This window comes from Filicampus tigris, chromosome 14 (assembly GCF_054856515.1).
Source record: "Filicampus tigris isolate MCC_2025a chromosome 14, RoL_Ftig_1.0, whole genome shotgun sequence".
NCBI classification, from domain to species: Eukaryota; Metazoa; Chordata; class Actinopteri; order Syngnathiformes; family Syngnathidae; genus Filicampus; species Filicampus tigris.
The window spans coordinates 1,788,747-1,809,343 of NC_141230.1; the positions used below are offsets into that span (position 1 = coordinate 1,788,747).

Below are 20,597 nucleotides of genomic sequence, written 5' to 3' on the forward strand. Positions count from 1 at the left end.
AACCAGCGATTTTAATGTACACATTGATGATTTCTCGGACCTGCTGTCCAGAGAATTTTTAAACCTTTTAAACAGCATGGATTCTAAACAGCATGTCTCACAGCCGACTCACCGACCGACCCTGGATTTGGTCATAACCTATGGCCTGTCCGCTGGTGTGTCCTCTGTTGTTGACCTGGCTGTGTCAGACCATTACTGTGTGTATTTTAACATCGCTGGTTTTAACCAACTGGCAGGCCCGGTGAGAACCGTGAGGAAACGCTACCTATCTTTTTTCTAATTTTATCTTATTTTTAACTTTTTTAAGTGCACTCCTGCTGACATTTTACCTGCAATTTTATTGTTGACAATTTTAACCAGAATCTGAAATCAGCCTTGGACTCAGTAGCTCCACTTTTAATAAAAACGACAAAAACAAAGACTGTTCCCCCGTGGAGAAATAATTCAATCACATTTTCAAAAAGAAAATGCAGGAGTGCAGAAAGGAGGTGGAGAAAGAGTAAACTTACAGCACACCATGGAATATTATGTGAACAACTAAAATCCTACAATAAAACAGGCAAACGGGCAAGAATTTCCTATTTCTCAAACCTCATGACAGTTAATAAAAACAACCTTAGAATCCTCTTCTCCACCTTTGAACTTTTAACTAGCTCTGATCTTAACAAGTCCCCACAGAGACCAACAGACGCTCTCTGTGAGGACTTTGCAGACCACTTCAGAAGTAAAATCAATAACATAAGATCCAGTCTTTTAGCCCGTCACATCACAAGTTTCAGTAAACCTGGACAATCACATTTGCAAGAGGAAACACTGAATTATCCAGCAGAGAGCAAAGGAAAGTCAGAAGAGCATGGAGCAAAAGACGAGACCACCGGATGTCTCTCAAAAAACAGAGAGAAAAAACAAAAAACAGCTCCTCCGAGGATGTGGTCAGCCTCCAATCTTGTAGCAGTCAGTTGCTGTTGGATCGAAATAGCAACCTCCAATTCGGTCGTCATCACCTAATTCCCAAGCCTGGGAAAAGAGGGCAGAAAAAGAATAGAAGCGGCAGTAAAGAGGCCAAAATAAACAGTTCAACTAAATGCAGAATCATACAAATAAGTCTTAAGTCGTGTTTTAAACATTTCTACTGAGGTAATGCCTCTAATATCTGTGGGTAGGGCATTCCAAAGCATCGGTGCCTGAATAGAAAGTGCTCTAGAGCCTGCGAACTTCTTTTTGGCTCTCGGGATAACTAAAAGGCCAGCATGTTGTGACCGAAGGTTTCGGATCGGAACATATGGTATCACTAAGTCGTCAAGATAGGAAGGTGCTAAGCCGTGCAGTATTTTGTAGGTAAGTAGCAAAACCTTGAAATCGCATCTCAAGTGGACTGGGAGCCAATGCAATTGGCTAATATCGGAGTAATATTATCGAACTTTCTCGTCCTTGTCAAGAGTCTTGCTGCGGCATTTTGAACTAACTGCAGACTTTTAATACTAGACATGGGAAGACCAGAGAGCAAAATGTTACAATAATCGAGGCGAGACGTAACAAATGCGCCCCCATTGTTTACAGCCGGAATCAGCTGTTAGCACTCCGTGCTAACCCTGCGCCGGCTCCCGGGGCGAGACCCGATATCCCCGATGAGCAGAGGAGGATGAGACGGGGATCTCGTGCAGGGGTTAAACGCCGGGAAAGGAGGAGACGATACCATCCCGTCCTCACGTCTGTTATCATGGGGAATGTTAGATCTCTCCCCAACAAGATGGACGAGCTAGCGGCACTTACCCGGCATGAGAGGGACTTCCGGGAGGCTAGCCCGATGCTATTCACGGAGTCGTGGCTAACAGTGCTAACGCCCAACGCGGTCGTAGAATTGGACGGCTTCCAAATGATACGCGCGGACAGGACACTGGAGAGTGGTAAGAGGAAAGGAGGAGGGCTGGCTGTGTTTGTGGACGATAGATAGTGTACTCCTGGGCACATCACGATTAAGGAGCAGCTTTATTTTTTTTTTTTTAGCAGGGATATTGAGCTGCTAGCTGTTGGCGGAGGCCATTCTACATCCCGCGAGAGTTTAGTCATGTGATCGTGGTGACCGTCTCCGTCCCACCAGCTGCGAGCGGCGACACAGCCTGTGATGTCTTGACTGCAGCAGTGAGCAGGCTACTAACACAGCACCCAAATGCCCTGATACTCATCTCTGGTGACTTCAATCATGCCTCCCCTTCCTCCTCTCTGCCTTCATTCACACAGTATGTCACCTGCCCCACCAGAGATAATAAAACATCGACCTTTTCTATGCCAACACCTAGGAGGCATACACATCACTGCTCCTCCCCCCGCTGGGCAAAGCTGATCACGACCTGGTGGCTCTCCAGTCTGTGTACAAACCTCTGGTCCGCAGGCAGCCAGCTGGACCCGCACGGTTCAGAGATGGTCTGGAGAGGCCCAGGAGGCCTTAAAGGACTGCTTCAGAAGAACTGTGTGGGAAGTATTCAGTGATGCTCACGAGGAAGACATTAGTAGTCTAATGGACACTGTCACAGACTATATATATTTCTGCATGTAGAACACCATACGCACCAGGACAGTGAGGTGTTTCTCGGAAGACTGTGCAGCGCCAGCTGAGCAGGAGGATCAGAGAGGGGAAAAGGTCCTACAGGAAGAGGATGGAGGAGCAGCTGCTGCAGAATAATGCCAGGGGAGTCTGGAGGGGCCTGAAGACCATCTCAGGCCACGGACAACCCAAGACCTGGACTGAGGGGGACCTGCAGTGGGCAATTGAGCTGAACCTCTTTTTCATTAGGTTCGATCAGATGCCTGTCCCCACTCAGTCTCTCCTGCTGCAGCCTCCACCTACTCCTCCTGCTGGGTATGTCACCCCCTCCCCTCTTTTCTCCACAGTCCCCAGCTCCCAGCTACACCAGACAGCCACCACTCCCTCCCTCCCAGCCTTGGCCTTCACAACATCTCAGGTGAAGAACCAGCTGAAGAAGATGAAAACGAGGAAGGCAGCGGGTCCAGATGGCATCAGCCCCCAGCTCCTCAAATCCTGCGCAGACCAGCTGTGTGGAATTGTCCAGCACATGAGCTGAGCCTGAAGCTGGGCAGAGTCCCCCAGCTGTGGAAAACATCCTGCCTGGTCCCGGTGCCAAAGACCCCCCACCCGAAGGAGCTCAACAGCTTCAGACAAGTGGCGCTGACGTCTCACCTAATGAAGACCCTGGAGAGACTGGTCCATGTTCGCCTGCGCCCCCTGGTGAGCTCCTCAATGGACCCACTCCAGTTCGCATACCAGCCTGGCATCAGTGTGGATGATGCCATCATCTACTCCTCCACACTTCACCCTCCCACCTGGAGAAGGCGGGGAGCACTGTGAGAATCATGTTCTTTGATTTCTCCAGTGTTTTCAACACCATCCAGCCCACCCTATTGGGAGACAAGCTGGAGCGGGCGGGGGTGGCCCAACACCTCACCACATGGATCCAGGGCTACCTCACAAACCGGCCACAGTATGTGAGGACACAGGACTGTGTGTCTGACGTGCTCCTCTGTAGCATGGGGGCCCCACAGGGAACTGTCTTGGCTCCCTTCCTGTTCACCCTCTACACCTCGGACTTCAACTACAGCACCCCTACCTGTCACCTGCAAAAGTTCTCTGACGACTCTGCGATTGTCGGCCCCATCACAGGCGGAGATGATCGGGAGTACAGAGAACTTACTCAGGGTTTTGTGGACTGGTGCCAGCAGAACCACCTCCTGATCAATGCGGGGAAATCCAAAGAAATGGTGGTGGATTTCGGTAGGCGCCAGCACTCTTCACCTGCACCAGTGAATATCCGGGGACCAGATGTTGAGAGAGTCTCAACTTACAAGTACCTGGGTGTTCATCTGAACAATAAACTGGACTGGAGCGACAACACTGACGCCCTCTATAGGGAGAGTCAGAGCAGACTCTTCCTACTCAGGCGACTGAGGTCTTTTGGGGTTCAGGGGACACTCCTCCGGAACTTTTATGACTCGGTGGTTGCATCGGTCATTTTCCAGGGTGTGGTCACCTGGGCAGGCGGCGTCTCGGCCCAGGACAAGAAGCGGCTGGACAAACTGGTCAGGAGGGCCGGCTCTGTCCTGGGCTGCTCCCTGGACTGTGTGATGATGGCCAAGCTGTCATCAATGCTGGACAACCCGGCCCACCCCATCCAGGGCACCCTAACAGCACTCCACAGCTCTTTCAGTGACAGACTGTTACACCCTCGATATGCAAAGGAGAGATTCCGCCGCTCCTTCTTGCCTGCTGCTGTCAGACTCTTTAACAAGAACATTGTGTATTCTCTACAAACTGGCAGACATTAGTGCAATTGTGCAGTCCTGCACATGATCTTATATTGTGCAATATCCAACATTCCCCACTACTGTAATACCATGCAATACTCAACATTCCCCACTACTGTTAGTCTAGTTTTATTTTTATCCAATGCTGTTCCTTACATTTCACTGCAGCACTGCAACACTGTCACTTACTTAGAGTATTTTTCCTCTGTACTAAGTACAGGCTAAAATGAGTGTTCCTCATACTTTTCATGTAGATGTATGTTGGTGTGTGTATACATGTGTATATACACATAGTTACTGCGTATATTTACATAGGTTTGATCCTGAATGAGTGTTCCTCATACTTTTTATGTCGATGTATGTTGGTGTGTATATACACATAGTTACTGCGTATATTTACATAGGTTTGATCCTGAATGTTTGCCGTTAATGTTATACATTAATGGCTACATTATGCCGCCGTCCCTGTGTGACCTATATCTTTGCTGCTGTAACACTGAAAATTTCCCCACTGTGGGATCAATAAAGGCCTTCTTATCTTATCTTATCTTATATTCTTAATGTGCATGTGAAAAGACAGAGTTGGGTCGAATATAACACCAAGATTTTTTGTTGAATCACTTTGGGTAATACATTTATCAAGCCTCAGAGTGGTGTTCATAAATAGGTGCCGACGACGAGCAGGGCCTATAATCAACATGTTAGTTTTATTGGAGTTAAAAAGCAAAAAAATTGAGGGACATTGATTGTTTAATCTCGGCAAGGCACACCTCTAAATTACAGCAATTAGCCGGGTTTGTTATCTCGAGCGGCATATATACTTGGGTATCGTCAGCATAACAATGAGAACTAATGTTATATTTACGTGTAATATCACCAAGCGGAAGCATGTAGATGCTAAACAATAGGGGTCCTAGTACGGATCCCTGCGGGACTCCACATGTAACTTTACAAAACTCAGAAGTCGCATTGCCATGAATTACTTGGTGCATCCTTTCTGAGAGGTAAGAATTAAACCAAGAAAGTGCTGAGCCTGAGATACCAACACATCCTTCAAGACGTTCTAATAGTATGTTATGATCGATGGTGTCAAAAGCAGCACTAAGGTCAAGTAAGAGTAGTATTGATGAGGTGCCGGAGTCCATAGCTAAGAGAAGACCATTAGTCACTTCAGCAAGAGCTGTCTCAGTAGAGTGATGGGCTTTAAATCCTGACTGAAGAATTTCAAATCGATTACTAGTGGCCATATAGTCACTACGCTGTTGTGCTACAACTTTTTCGAGAATTTTTGCAATAAACGGGAGATTTGAAACCGGCCTATAATTACTGAGGTTCTCTGGATCAAGGTTTGGCCGCTTAAGCAGAGGTCGAATAACAGCGGTTTTAAAAGCTGCTGGTACAGTGAGTGATAAATTAATGATATTTAAGACGGAGGGTCCTAGAGTTGTAAACAATTCTTTGATGAGTTTACCAGGAAGCGGGATGAGCACGCAAGTTGTCTGTTTTGTCGCATCAATTAATTTTGCTAGGCTTTCAAGAGATACTATTTTAAAAAGAGATAGGGTTGTCAGACAGTTATCAGCCATAATACCCCTACTAGCATTAGTATTCGCGGAATTCAACAAGGTTTTAGGAGCGGTGACCTTAATCTTGTCCCGAATGCGCTCAATCTTCTGCGTAAAGAATTGCATGAAGTCATTTGGCTGTATGAGAGAAGCTATTGGAGGTCGGCAGCTGTTGCGTTAGCATTGCCACTGTATCAAATAAATATTTAGGATTGTTTTTATATAGAACAATTAATCTGGAAAAGTAATTAGTTTTGGCTAAGGCGAGTGCTTCTTTATATATTAGTAAACTATCACACCATGCCTGATAGAAGACCTCAAGTTTAGTCGCACGCCATTTGCGCTCTAGCTTCCTACATGATTGTTTAAGTGAGCGGGTTTCCTCAGCAAAACCACGGAGTAGGCCGTTTCGGAAGAGTTTTATGTCTTAATGGTGCAACGGAGTCAAGCGCATTTAATAGAGCAGTATTAAAATCATTTGTGAGATTGTCAATCAAAGCAAAATAAGCAGGTGCCAGGGGCAGTAGCTCAAGACAGCGTAGTTGAAGAACTAATGTTTCGGCTGCTAACGCTTTGATTGTGGTCAAGACGATGGTAATGAGCCCGCACTTCAAATTTTATAAAGTAATAGTCCGACATAACAGTAGTATACAGTAACACCATTACATTTGAGCATGCTAAACCTCGGGTTAATACCAAATCTAAAGTATTACCGTTTTATGCGTCACTTCGTCAATTATCTGTGTGAAATCAAAGCTATCAATTATTGTCTGAAACGTCGCTGTAAGTGGTTCTGACGGGAGATTCATATGAATGTTAAAGTCACCCATAATCACTATATTATCTGCATGAGTTACCAAATAAGCCAAAAACTAAGAACTCATCTAAAAATCCAGCATACAAGCCGGGGGGGACGGTAAATAACTGCGAGAAAAAAGGGCAATGAGGCTGTAGATCGCATGATGAGCACTTCAAATGTTTTAAAGGCGTCGCTAGAATGCGTGCTAAGTTTGACACCAGATTCATAAATAAGGGCTACACCCCCACCTTTCTTATGAGGGCACGCAACATGTGAACTAACGAAGTTTGCAGGCGAGGCCTCATTTAGGGGTAAAAAATTATCAGGTTTTAACCAGGTCTCGCAAAGGCAATCATGTTAAGTTTATGGTCTCTTATGAGGTCATTAACTAACAGGGCTTTCGAAGAGAGTGATCTAATATTTAACAAACCGAGTTTCCGTAAAATAGCTTTATCCGGATAATTGCCCATAATAGGATTCCTAATCATAATATTAATAAGATTGCTTTCCCTGGGTCCTGTATTATACCTCAAAGAACTATAAGCGCGGCGGAAGGGTACGGCTGTTGGAATAGGGTAGTTATTTATCGGCTCTCGAGTACTATTATTATCATATTGCACCACCTCATTAGAAACAATATCGCTATGTGATGCAGAATATGTGCTGTGTACGACTCTAATCTAAATAGAAAACTATGTGTGTTGTCAGAGTCTAGCATATAGCGCTAGTTAACACTATCCTTACAGACTCCATACCCGTTCTTACAGGCTCGCTAATCGCCTGTAGCCCGACCTGCACTGATGTGAACTGTCATGGAAGGCGCAAACAGTAATCTATATCTCTAGAAAGAGTGATGGCGCCTTCCCAGTTAAGGTGAAGGCCGTCCACCTTAAGCAGGTCGGGTCGGCCCCAGAAAGAAGGCCAATTATCTACAGTCCCTGCTCACTACAAAAGCTAGCTAGCCACCGGTTCAGCGAGAATAATCTGCTAAACCTCTCATCATTGCCTTTCGCAGGCAAGGGGCCAGAGACAATTATTTGATGCCGACTCATCTTTCTAGCGAGATCACAAGTCCTAGCTATGTTCTTCTTTGTAATCTCCGATTGCCTCATCCTAGTATCATTGGAGCCGACGTGTAGCACTATGTCGGAGTACCTAGTGTTGTTTGCCCTGTGCTGGTGTCTAGTCCTTTTGCGAGTCAGCGCCCTAAGATTAGCTTCAATGTCGGGTACGCTGGCCCCAGGAATACACATTACGGTGGCTGGATTTTTTAGCCTAATGTTACGGGAGTCACCTATTACTAAAGTGTGGGGGCCAGTAGACCGAGGTGGAATGGGACTAGCTAATGGGCTGAGTCTGTTATGCGTCTGAACAGGCTCACCACATTAGCAGGCCGCTTAGGGCTAATGCTAAACGGACTAGCAGGTTGGATACAACCCATACTAACAGTTGTGTCTGCCACATCTACGGTTACCACAGTATTCTGCTCTAGCTGACGGACACTAGCAGGGAAAGCCTTTCAATGAGACGAGTGCAAGTGAGGCACGAAGACATAGTTGCGTGAAGTCGCCCGGTGGATGAAGGCAGTTGAGCAGCTGAAGGGCAGCCGAGGAAGCCCGCCGGTGTCCGAGTTGTTGTGCGGCCAAGTCTGATGGAATCGGCGATCCGCTGCTTCCAAAAAATCTTCAGAGTAGTCTCAAAAAAAGAAGAAGAAACTCGTAGGATGCGGGGGGAAAAATTCTCGCTCGTTCGTCGTTCGTCTCTCCGGCGAATTTGCGGCGAGTCGGCGTGGCGCGTGTGATACGAGGTTGACCTGCCAAAGTTTTTCACAAGTTACTGTATTATACTGTACTCTTATTTCTATGCATGTTCAAAATACATTGTATTAAAAAAATAGCATTAGAGTTCAAATGGACATGAATTTGTGTTTGTGCTGCGGCCCGGTACAAATATTGATTAATGATGAATGTACATGTATACTTAAAAATTTTCCACATATTTTTTTGTTACAGCCTCATTCAATCAATGAATCAGTCATTCACATTTTATTTATATAGCACTTTTCATACATGAAATTACAGCTCAAAGTGCTGTGCAATAAAAACATCCAAAATACAACATAAATAGAAGACCCGCTCCCTCTCTTCCTCCTTCCCAACATACACAAAGACATATATCCACAAACACATCAGCACTCATACACACACACACACACCCCCCACACACACACACGCACACGCCCGCACACACATGCACACCCCCTGATAAACTGTATTAAAAAGACATGACAAGGCACAGAAAACCTATGAGGAAAGGGTGCACAAAATGTAATGAATTAATTTTTCCTCAAAATGCTACACACAACACCCCATAATGACAACGTAAAAAACGTTTTTAAAGTCTTTTGCAAATGTATTAAAAGTCAAAACTAAGAAATCACATATTAATAGGTATTCCCAGCCTTTGCCACGAAGCACAAAATTGAGCTTAGTGCATCATGTTTCAACTGATCATCCTTGAGAGGTTCCGATAGCTTAAAGGGACACTTGGATGATCTTAACATTGGCACTTATATAAAAGGTTTGCATGTAAAAATGACATCAGTAAGACATCAGCTTGCAGCCACGAGAGTGAAGCGGCATCAGAGTGAGGTAAGACCTCATTGAACACCGGGGGTGTCTTGAACGTACGCATCTGACTCCACAGCCGAGTGTGCATGGGCGCATTGGAACGCACCATTTCAGCTGTTACGTTCAAAATTGGACGCCGTGTTGTAAGTCGAAAAACTGGGGCCATTCTTCATCCAAATCCAATGTATACGTCTACTCATTCCCACTTCAGTCTCTGTAAATATCCTGACTGGTGTTAAATGCCTTGCTCGTCCTAACTGTGATCAGCAAAGAAGCAGTGTTTTTTTTTTTTTTTTTTTTTTTTTTAAACAAAGAAGCAGTGTGCGCTCATCCCAGCATAAATCTATGTAGCTCTGCTCACTTCCACATTTCCTCATTCTTGCATAAATCGGCCATGGAGAAGTTAAACCTTTTGATATGTTGAAGTGGGCATTAGTAGGGATGTCCACATACATTTTGGTGACAATTGATCACCGTTTTTGGACGTTGTGAGAGCCAATGCTTTGAAGCATTATCTCAATTCTGTCATCAATTTTCTCATCATAAAGTAGTACCTCAATTTCTGTCATCATATAGATTTAATGCACTTGCAGTAGTAGTAGCATAGCAGACAGTGTTTTAGTATGTGCTGGTAGTTATGGAAGCAAACAGCTTTTGACCGTGCACATAGTCTAAGTACATGTTATCCACCTGCTGATCTGAATGACATTGCTCACTTTGTTGGATTACAAAACCTTCAATACAAGAAGACAAAAAAGGAACTTGAGTCCGTGTGAGTAATTCAAAGAAATTCAAATCATGGATAAGAAGATGTGCTACTGGACAAGTCAGTACTACCTTCAACTATCAACATTGAAGCTAATGGTAAAACAAAATTTCTGCCATTGTAATAGTCAAAAGCTAGCTAGAAGAAAACGCTGCTAACTGTGAAGAAAAAAGGAACTGAAAAGGCTGAACATAACAAAATCCGATACAGAAGCGTATGAAACTAAAATAAATTAGCACGGAACATTGATGACCGCAATACGTCACGCTTTCTGCCTAACGTGGACCTATAGTGGACCAATCGTCACAAACAAACTCAAGAACGAGCCACGGTTGTTAACTGCTCAGAGTTCAAGACGCAATAAAGGAATCATGTCTGACAAATTTAATCAAAGCAAGTCTGAAGGAGGTGCAAAATCCCCTTCAAGCCGCAAGAGGGAGAAAAAATAAAAGACCTTACTGATGCACAGATAGAAAAGCTGAGACAGTTAACAAGGAAATCTTGTAAAATAAAAATAGAAATGCAAGATGAAGATGAAACCGTGACTGATATAAAGGTCATACAAAAGAAGCTAAAAGAATACAAAAAATTGTTTGATAAGATAAGATAAGATAAGATAAGATAAGATAAGAAGGTCTTTATTGATCCCACAGTGGGGAAATTGTCAGTGTTACAGCAGCAAAGATATAGGTCACACTGGGACGGCGGCATAATGTAGCCATTAATGTATAACATTAACGGCAAACATTCAGGATCAAACCTATGTAAATATACGCAGTAACATGTGTATATACACATGTATATACACACCAACATACATCTACATAAAAAGTATGAGGAACACTCATTTTAGACTGTACATAGTACAGAGGAAAAATTCTCTAAGTAAGTGACAGTGCTGCAGTGCTGTAGTGAAATGTAAGGAACAGCATTGGATAAAAATAAAACTAGACTAACAGTAGTGGGGAATGTTGAGTATTGCACGGTATTACAGTAATGGGGAATGTTGGGTATTGCACGATATGAGCTCAGGTGCAGGACTGCACAATTGCACTGATGTCCGCCAATTTGTAGAGACTACACAATGTTCTTGTTAAAGAGTCTGACAGCAGCAGGCAAGAAGGAGCGGCGGAATCTCTCCTTTGCACATCGAGGGTGTAGCAGTCTGTCACTGAAGGAGCTGTGGAGTGCTGTTAGGGTGCCCTGGATGGGGTGGGCCGGGTTGTCCAGCATTGATGACAGCTTGGCCATCATCACACATTCCAGGGAGCAGCCCAGGACAGAGCCCTCCTGACCAGTTTGTCCAGCCGCTTCTTGTCCTGGGCCGAGACGCCGCCTGCCCAGGTGACCACACTCTGGAAAATGACCGATGCAATCACCGAGTCATAAAAGTTCCTGAGGAGTGTCCCCTGAACCCCAAAAGACCTCAGTCGCCTGAGTAGGAAGAGTCTGCTCTGACTCTTCCTATAGAGGGCGTCTGTGTTGTCGCTCCAGTCCAGTTTATTGTTCAGATGAACACCCAGGTACTTGTAAGTTGAGATTTCCCCGCATTGATCAGGAGGTGGTTCTGCTGGCACCAGTCCACAAAACCCTGAGTAAGTTCTCTGTACTCCCGATCATCTCCGCCTGTGATGGGGCCGACAATCGCAGAGTCGTCAGAGAACTTCTGCAGGTGACAGGTAGGGGTGTTGTAGTTGAAGTCCGAGGTGTAGAGGGTGAACAGGAAGGGAGCCAAGACAGTTCCCTGTGGGGCCCCCGTGCTACAGAGGAGCACGTCAGACACACAGTCATGTGTCCTCACATACTGTGGCCGGTTTGTGAGGTAGTCCTGGATCCATGTGGTGAGGTGGTGGGCCACCCCCGCCCGCTCCAGCTTGTCTCCCAATAGGGTGGGCTGGATGGGGTTGAAAACACTGGAGAAATCAAAGAACATGATTCTCACAGTGCTCCCCGCCTTCTCCAGGTGGGAGGGTGAAGTGTGGAGGAGGTAGATGATGGCATCATCCACACTGATGCCAGGCTGGTATGCGAACTGGAGTGGGTCCATTGAGGAGCTCACCAGGGGGCGCAGGTGGACAAGGACCAGTTTCTCCAGGGTCTTCATCAGGTGAGACGTCAGCGCCACTGGTCTGAAGCTGTTGAGCTCCTTCGGGTGGGGGTCTTTGGCACCGGGACCAGGCAGGATGTTTTCCACAGCTGGGGGACTCTGCCCAGCTTCAGGCTCAGGTTGAACATGTGCTGGACAATTCCACACAGCTGGTCTGCACAGGATTTGAGGAGCTGGGGGCTGATGCCATCTGGACCTGCTGCCTTCCTCGCCTTCATCTTCTTCAGCTGGTTCTTCACCTGAGATGTTGTGAAGGCCAAGGCTGGGCAGGAGGGAGTGGTGGCTGTCTGGTGTAGCTGGGAGCTGGAGACTGTGGAGAAAAGGGGGGAGGGGGTGACAAACCCAGCAGGAGGAGTAGGTGGAGGCTGCAGCAGGAGAGACTGAGTGGGGGCAGGCATCTGATCGAACCTATTGAAAAAGAGGTTCAGCTCATTTGCCCACTGCAGGTCCCCCCCAGTCCGGGTCTTGGGTTGTCCGTGGCCTGAGATGGTCTTCAGGCCCCTCCAGACTACCCTGGCATTATTCTGCAGCAGCTGCTCCTCCATCCTCTTCCTGTAGGACCTTTTCCCCTCTCTGATCCTCCTCTTCAGCTGGCGCCGCACAGTCTTCCGCTCCTCTATGTTGCCAGACGCAAAAGCCCTCCTCTTCTCCTTCAGGAGAGCTTTTATGTCTGGTGTGGTCCAGGGTTTGTTGTTGGAGAAACACCTTACTGTCCTGGTGGGTATGGTGTTCTCCATGCAGAAATGTATATAGTCTGTAACAGTGTCCGTTAGACTACTAATGTCTTCCCTGTGAGCATCACTGAATACTTCCCACACAGTTGTGCTGAAGCAGTCCTTTAAGGCCTCCTCGGCCTCACCAGACCATCTCTGAACCGTGCGGGTCACAGCTGGCTGTCTCTGGTGTGGCAGGTGACATACTGTGTGAATGAAGGCAGAGAGGAGGAAGGGGAGGCAAGATTGAAGTCACCAGAGATGAGTATCAGGGCATATGGGTGCTGTGTTTGTAGCCTGCTCACTGCTGCAGTCAAGAAATTACAGGCTGTGTCGCCGCTGGCAGCGGTGGGGACATAGACGGTCACCGCGATCACATGACTAAACTCACGCGGGATGTAGAATGGCCTCATGCCAACAGCTAGCAGCTCAATATCCCTGCTGCAAAGTTGCTCCTTAATCGTGATGTGCCCAGGATTACACCATCTTCCGTTCACAAACACAGCCAGCCCTCCTCCTTTCCTCTTTCCACTCTCCAGCGTCCTGTCCGCGCGTATGATTTGGAAGTCGTCCAATTCTACGACCGCGTTCGGCGTTAGCGCTGTTAGCCACGACTCCGTGAATAGCATCAGGCTAGCCTCGCGGAAGTCCCTCTCATGCCGGGTAAGTGCCGCTAGCTCGTCCATCTTGTTGGGGAGAAATCTAACATTCCCCATGATAACAGACGGGAGGACGGGATGGTATCGTCTCCTCCTTTCCCGGTGTTTAACCCCCGCACAAGATCCCCTTCTCTTCCTCCTCAGCTCACGGGGATATCGGGTCTCGACCCGGGAGCCGGCGCAGGGTTAGCACTGAGTGCTAACAGCTGATTCCGGCTGTAAACAATGGGGGCGCGGCTCCGAGCCAAGTCACCGGAAACGATCGCGCAAAAAATAGCCACCAGTAGCAGCAAGAATACCGTAGTTTGGGTGTCCATTGCTACGCAAGTTTACCACTATCAACTATATGAAAAAGGTATGAGGTAGAGTTATAGTAAGGGACAAAAACACACGAAAAGGCTCACCGGTGAGCCGGAGCTGCTGTAGCGGGCTGCCACTCGCCGGAACCCTGACCCTTTGTTGAATACAATCAAATTAATTATGAATTCCATTCATATTTCAAACCTTGTGAAGTAAAGGAAGCAAGAAAGCTGGATTCAAAATAAGGAAACGAAAAAGTGTAGTGGAAACATGGATTCGGACTGCAAAATTTGATGATGAAGTGACGGCTGAAGATAGTGTGTCAAACAATGGTCTATCAAAAGCGACATCAAAGGCGATATCGACATCAAAATTATCAAATGTTTCTTCTGCTGCATCATCAGCACGAATAAAAGAACAAGCCGCATTGATAGCACAAGCAGAAGCTCTTAAAGAAAGATAAGCATTAGAAATAGAAGAACCACGTCTGAGAGCTAAACGGGAACAATTGGAAATCAGCGCATCTTTAGCTGCTTCCAAAGCAAAACTCAAGGTGTATCAAGAGTGTGAAGAGCATAGTAAAAGGTCTGTCGTAAGCATGCTTACCCACGCAAAAGATGAAGCATTAAGTGAACAGGCATGCAATCCACATATCGAGCCACAAAGAAAAACATCCACGTTTCATTATGAAAATAGCTTGGCCATGTCATCTGGTGCTTTCCCCAAGCAAAGAGATACAACTCAGATACCAAGATCCAAAATGGAACTAAATAATGACCAACAACCACAATATGAAAGTCCACAAAGTAAAGATAAAGCAGCAGATGTATATCAGCTCATGCAACGACAGACAGACCTTACTGAAATGCTCGTTAAGAAGCACGATCGGCCCTACCTACCACAAAAGGAAGTGCCAGTGTTCAGCGGAGAACTATTAGAGTTCCGATCATTTATAAGAGCCTTTAATTATACCATTGACGCTCGATCCAACAACTATACAGAAAAGCTGTATTTCTTAGAAGAGTACACCAGAGGTGCGCCTCGGGACCTTGTGAAGAGTTGTCAACATATAACTGCTGAGCGCGGTTTTGAAAGGGCGATGAAACTGCTTCATAACAAGTATGGAAACCCTTTGAAAATCGCCACAGCTCTAATAAGCAAGGCTTGCAAGTGGCCAGTAATAAAACCACAAGATGGGAATGCTTTAACTGATTTCTCAATGTTTCTGGTGAATTGTCTCAACGGCATGGAAGATGAAAATTATAAAGAAGAAATGGACAATCCAACAACGATGAAAACAATACTTGCCAAACTGCCATTCAAAATAAGAGAAAATTACCATGCATACGAGCTACAAGAACGCCGTAGTACCAGAGTCACGTTAATAGATTTAGTGAACTTCATTGAGCACGTCGCTAATGTCAAGTCTGAGCCTCTTTTTGGACACATCGACAGCACAACAGCTGAAAAGAAGGATAATAAGAAAACTTAAAAACAAAAAGACACAAATTGGAGAAGCAGCTTTGCAACCAATGCCAAATAAGTTAATGATGAACAAAGCCAGTCAAACAATGATGCGTCATCTTTCAACCGGGCCTTCACAAAGCCATGCGTTTTCTGTGAGAAAGGCCACACTATGGAAGAGTGTTGTAAACTGAGAGAAAAACACAAAGAAAGAGTGGAATTTCTGAAGAAAAATGGCTTTTGTTTTGGCTGCTTGGTGAAAGGTCACCTCTCTAAGGAGTGTAAGAAGAAAATGATGTGCAAACACTGCTCTCTAAAGCATCCTAGTGTACTACATTTTGTAAAGCAAGAAAAAAGAAAAGAGAATGCCAAAGACGTTGACTCTAAGGATGTCCAAAATTCTCGAGAAAATGTAGCCAGTGCAAACCCTCCCCAATACGAAGAGACACACATCTGCACTGGGTATTGTTCCTGTCAAAGTTAAGAATTAAAGAAGTAATAAAGTTGTGGAAGTGTATGCATTCATTGACTCAGGGAGCAGCGCAACGTTTTGTACAGAAACACTGGCAGAGCGGCTGAATGTCCAGGGAAGAAGGACGGAGCTAATTTTAAACACCATTACCGCAATGAAGCGAATGAAATCCTATATTATAACTGATTTGGAAATCAGTGATTGGAAGAGAATAACTTCATTGAACTATCCAAAGTGTTTACACAGAAGAGCATCCCTATTTCCACAAAGAATGTTCCACAACAAAAAGACATCGACAAATGGCCATATCTAAGCGAAGTCAGATTACTTCACATTAACGCCGAAGTAGAACTCCTTATTGGAACAAGAGAACCCAAATAACAGGAGCCATGGAAAGTAATCCATAGTCAGGATAACGGACCATATGCAGTAAAGACTGCAATTGGTTGGATTCTAAATGGATTTACAGCAGATAGAAATGAACATTCAGTTAATAGAATTGCTGTGGACAATGAGAACATAGAACAACTGCTTATTCAGCAATATAACCATGACTTTCCTGAGCGAAGTTCGACGACAAGCTAGAGATGTCACAAGAGGATCACCTTTTCATGGAATTCCTGTCAGGCTCTGCTTGTCACATGGATGGACATTATTACATACACTTACCGCTGAAGAAAACGAACATCCAAATGCCAAACAATCGAAATGTTGTATTGCAACGAGCACGCTATCAAAAAAATAAATTAAAGAAAGATCCTGTACTTCACGCTGAGTATACCAGCTTCATGAGATAAATGGTGAATGCTGGTTATGCAGTAAAAGTACTACAAAGACACCTGTGCCGTCAGGATGGCCGAGTATGGTACGTTCCTCATCATGGAGTACTCCACCCTCAGAAGAAAAAGCTTTGGGTCGTTTTTGACTGTGCAGCCGGCTATCAAGGAGTCTCATTGAACAGTGAGCTTCTACCAGGACCAGACTTAACGAACTCGCTTCTCGGAGTGTTGACTCGCTTCAGACAAGAAACAATCGCCATAATGGCGGACATCGAAAAGATGTACTAACAAGTGCGTGTTCCTGAAGAAGTCACCGATTTCATGCACTTCCTGTGGTGGCCTGAAGGAGATCTCAATCAGGATGTTGCTGAGTACATAATGACTGTATAACTCTTCGGTGCAACCTCTTCACAGAGTTGCACCACATTCGCTCTTCAAAAGGACAGCACATGAAAATCGGAGACAAGCTCAGCCTGAGGTTGTGGATACAGTCCTCAGAAACTTTTATGTAGACGACTGTTTAAAGTCAGTCGCCACCGAAGCTCAAGCCATCGACCTGAGAAAGGACCTAACAGCGTTGTGTGCCGACGGAGGTTTTCGCTTGACAAAAAAGTAATAGTCGTAAACTGCTTGCATCTGTTCCAGACAGCGAGAGAGCAAGTGGACTGAAATTCCTGTGGAAAGAGCCCTAGGAGCGTTATGGTGCATCGAATCAGATTCATGCAAATTCAGAATCAATGTAAAGGACAAACCCGTCACAAGATGAGGAATCCTCTCAGTTACAAGCTCGATCTATGATCCACTTGGTTTCATTGCTCAGTTGTCCTCCCAGTCAAGATGATCATGCAACAGCTGTGCAAGGAAGGGCTTTTGTGGGACGATGAAATTCTAGAACAGCTTATCACAAAAGTAGAACACGTGGCTACAAGAGCTTCATCAACTCTCAAATATGAAATTAGCCAGATGTGTACGACCAGTGGACTTCGGACCAATCAACAAAGCTCAACTTCATCACTTTTCTGATGCACCCGAAAATGGTTACGGAACAGCCTCGTACCTCAGACTAACTAACGAACATGAACGAGTCCACTGCGCATTCATGATGGGAAATCCCGTGTGGCCCCAACAAAGCAAACAACAATTCCACGTATGGAATTAACAGCAGCTGTTGTGTCTGTCAACAAAGACAAGATGTTAAGACGAGAGCTTCAAATGAATTTGTGTGATTCAACATTCTGGACTGACAGCACAACAGTGCTGAAATATATAGAGAATGAAGCCCTTTGTCTCAAGAACTTTGTAGCCAATCGTGTTGCTACTATCAGAGAATCTACAAAGCCGCACCAATGGTGGTATGTAGATACTACAGTAAACCCATCCGATTGTGCGTCTAGAGGGCTAAGTCCCACCAAGTTTCTTAACAACCCGAGCTGGTTTAATGGTCCAGCCTTTCTACGAGAACCAGAAAGCAAATGGCCGAGCAGACCTGACCAAACGAACAACGAAGAAGACGACAACGAAGTGAGACATGTACATCTCACGCATGCAGTCGAAGACAAAGACACAGTGAACAAACGGATTAATCAGTATTCAAGCTGGTACAGGTTGAAGCGGGCAGTCGCTCGGATTCTCAAAGTAAAGGACACATTGATACAGCACCGCAGAGAAACCAGAAGGGGTCTACGAACAGGGCCCAACCGCCGAACAAATGGCAATTGTAAATTGACTGTTGAATGTTGAAGGGTTTTATTATTAGTTTGTGAAGATATATAAATGTATGTTAACCATTTATTAATGATTCAAAGTTGTATTACAAATGAGTAGAAGTAGAGCTGTTTCAAGGTTGCAGTATCAGGGGAGCGGATGTATCAGAGGAACACAATGTGTGGGCGGTTTGATGGTACCAGGTGCCGCCAGTCAAAAACAGGGAGACAAAGGCAGGGTCCACAGTTTCTCTGAAGGCTCCGGCCTCTTGGAATGCAGATAACTTGGTGTTTTCAGGAGCTACAACCCAGCGAGTTGAGACGGCGGGGAAAAGAGAACCAATCAGCGTCTGAAGAAATATATTGCAGATACCATGTAACTAATGAAATGATAGTGGCTAGTGTTTTTGGTGTGTTTAATTTGCATATTGTTTTCTATAACTGTTCGGGGCAACTCGGGTGTGGTGTCGCTCTCTGATGGCCACAGGAGCGCACAGATCTGTATTGAGAGGGAACCGAGCCCCTGATACTGTATTAGCTTTTGCTGTTAGGAATAAAATCTCGGTGATTCGGCTGATTGGCTTTCTGGTCTTCTCTCTTACGGAACGAGCACGCATAATTGTTAGGTAAGGTGAACCTAAGGTTAATGTCGGTTCAAATAATAAATATATGGTAAATCATTTGGAGTCAGACAATTAGGGTAAGTATCGTGATTTAGACCTTAAACTAACAATGTCTAGAGAGAGCCGAAATGGAGATAATCAAATACATTCAACGTCAATGGTTCCCTGAAGAAATAATCATGCTGTTGAAGGGAAACAACCTAAAGAAGAGCAGTCATCTAATAAAGTTCGACCCAGTGATTCAGGATGGAGATCTGAGGGTTGGAGGACGTCTATGTGCATCTGCCATGCCAGATCATGTGAAGCATCCAATAATCATCCCAAAGAACTCACACATCACCACACTGATCCTGAGAGACATTCATAAAAAGATTGGTCACTGTGGACGGAACTACATGCTCTCAAAATTACGACAAAGGTATTGGATACCTTCAGCGAACTCAATGGTGAGGAGAATCTTATCAAAGTGCGTGGTCTGAAAAAAAGTAAAAGGCAAGGCCCTTCAACAAAAAAATGGCAAACCTTCCTCCAGATAGAATAGTCCCTGACAAACCCCCTTTCTCAAACCTAGGGGTGGACTATTTTGGCGCGTTCGACGTGAAACAGGGACGCAGCCGTGTAAAAAGATATGGAGTTCTCTTCACTTGTCTCACTACGCGGGCGGTGCATATCGAAGTTGCTCACTCTTTGGACACTGATTCATGTGTAAACGCAAACCGTCGTTTCCTGTGCAGAAGAGGACAAGTGGAAATTATGAGGTCAGACAATGGGACTAACCTCGTAGCAGCTGAACATGAATTAAAAGAGTCTCTTCAGCAATGGAATCAATCAAAGATCCAAGACGCACTTATGCAAAAAGGAATTCAATGGGTTTTTAACCCGCCTGCAGCTTCCCATTTCGGAGGAGTTTGGGAAAGACAAATACGTTCCATAAGAAAGGTGATGAGATCTCTGCTCAAGGGACAAATCCTCAAAGATGAGTGTCTGCAGACACTGATGTGTGAAGTGGAATACATACTGAATGATAGACCACTTACAACAACAACCAACGACCCCACAGATCTCGAAGCGTTAACACCAAATCATCTATTACTGATGACGAAGCAGCCGGTGATGCCACCCGGATTGTTCAGTAAAGAAGACATACATATACACGCAGGATATGGAGGCAGATTCAATATCTAGCGGATTTATTCTGGAAATGATGGGTGCGTGAGTACCTCCCGCTTTTACAAGACCGCCAAAAGTGGAATCAACTCAAGACAAACCTGTCTGCTGGAGATATTGTCATGATAATGGATGAATCTGCGCCCCGTGGATCATGGTTGATGGGAAGAGTCGATCGTGTCATCCCAGATGCACATGGACACGTAAGGCGCGTCATGGTCAAGACAAAGACAAACACCCTGGAAAGACCTGTCGACAAGTTATGTCTCATCTGTGAGGCGGACAGTTAAAGGATTTAATTTATTGTGTTAGATCGTACGGCACTGTATAATATCTGTTCTTAATTATTTGGCTCTTGTTTGCTTATTGAGTAATTGTAAGCCTGCTAGTCTTCCAATTAGGGGCCGGAAATGTGAGAGCCAATGCTTTGAAGTGTTATCTCAATTCTGTCATCAATTTTGTCATCATAAAGTAGTACCTCAATTTCTGTCATCATAAAGATGTCATGCACTTGCACTAGTAGTAGCATA

General features: G+C 45.2%; 1 pseudogene; it reads right to left on the minus strand.

The window, feature by feature from the left end:
* Positions 1-7,494: 7,494 nt before the first annotated feature.
* LOC147136050 (uncharacterized) lies at positions 7,495-20,274 on the minus strand (annotated as a pseudogene).
* Between the last annotated feature and the right edge of the window lie 323 nt (positions 20,275-20,597).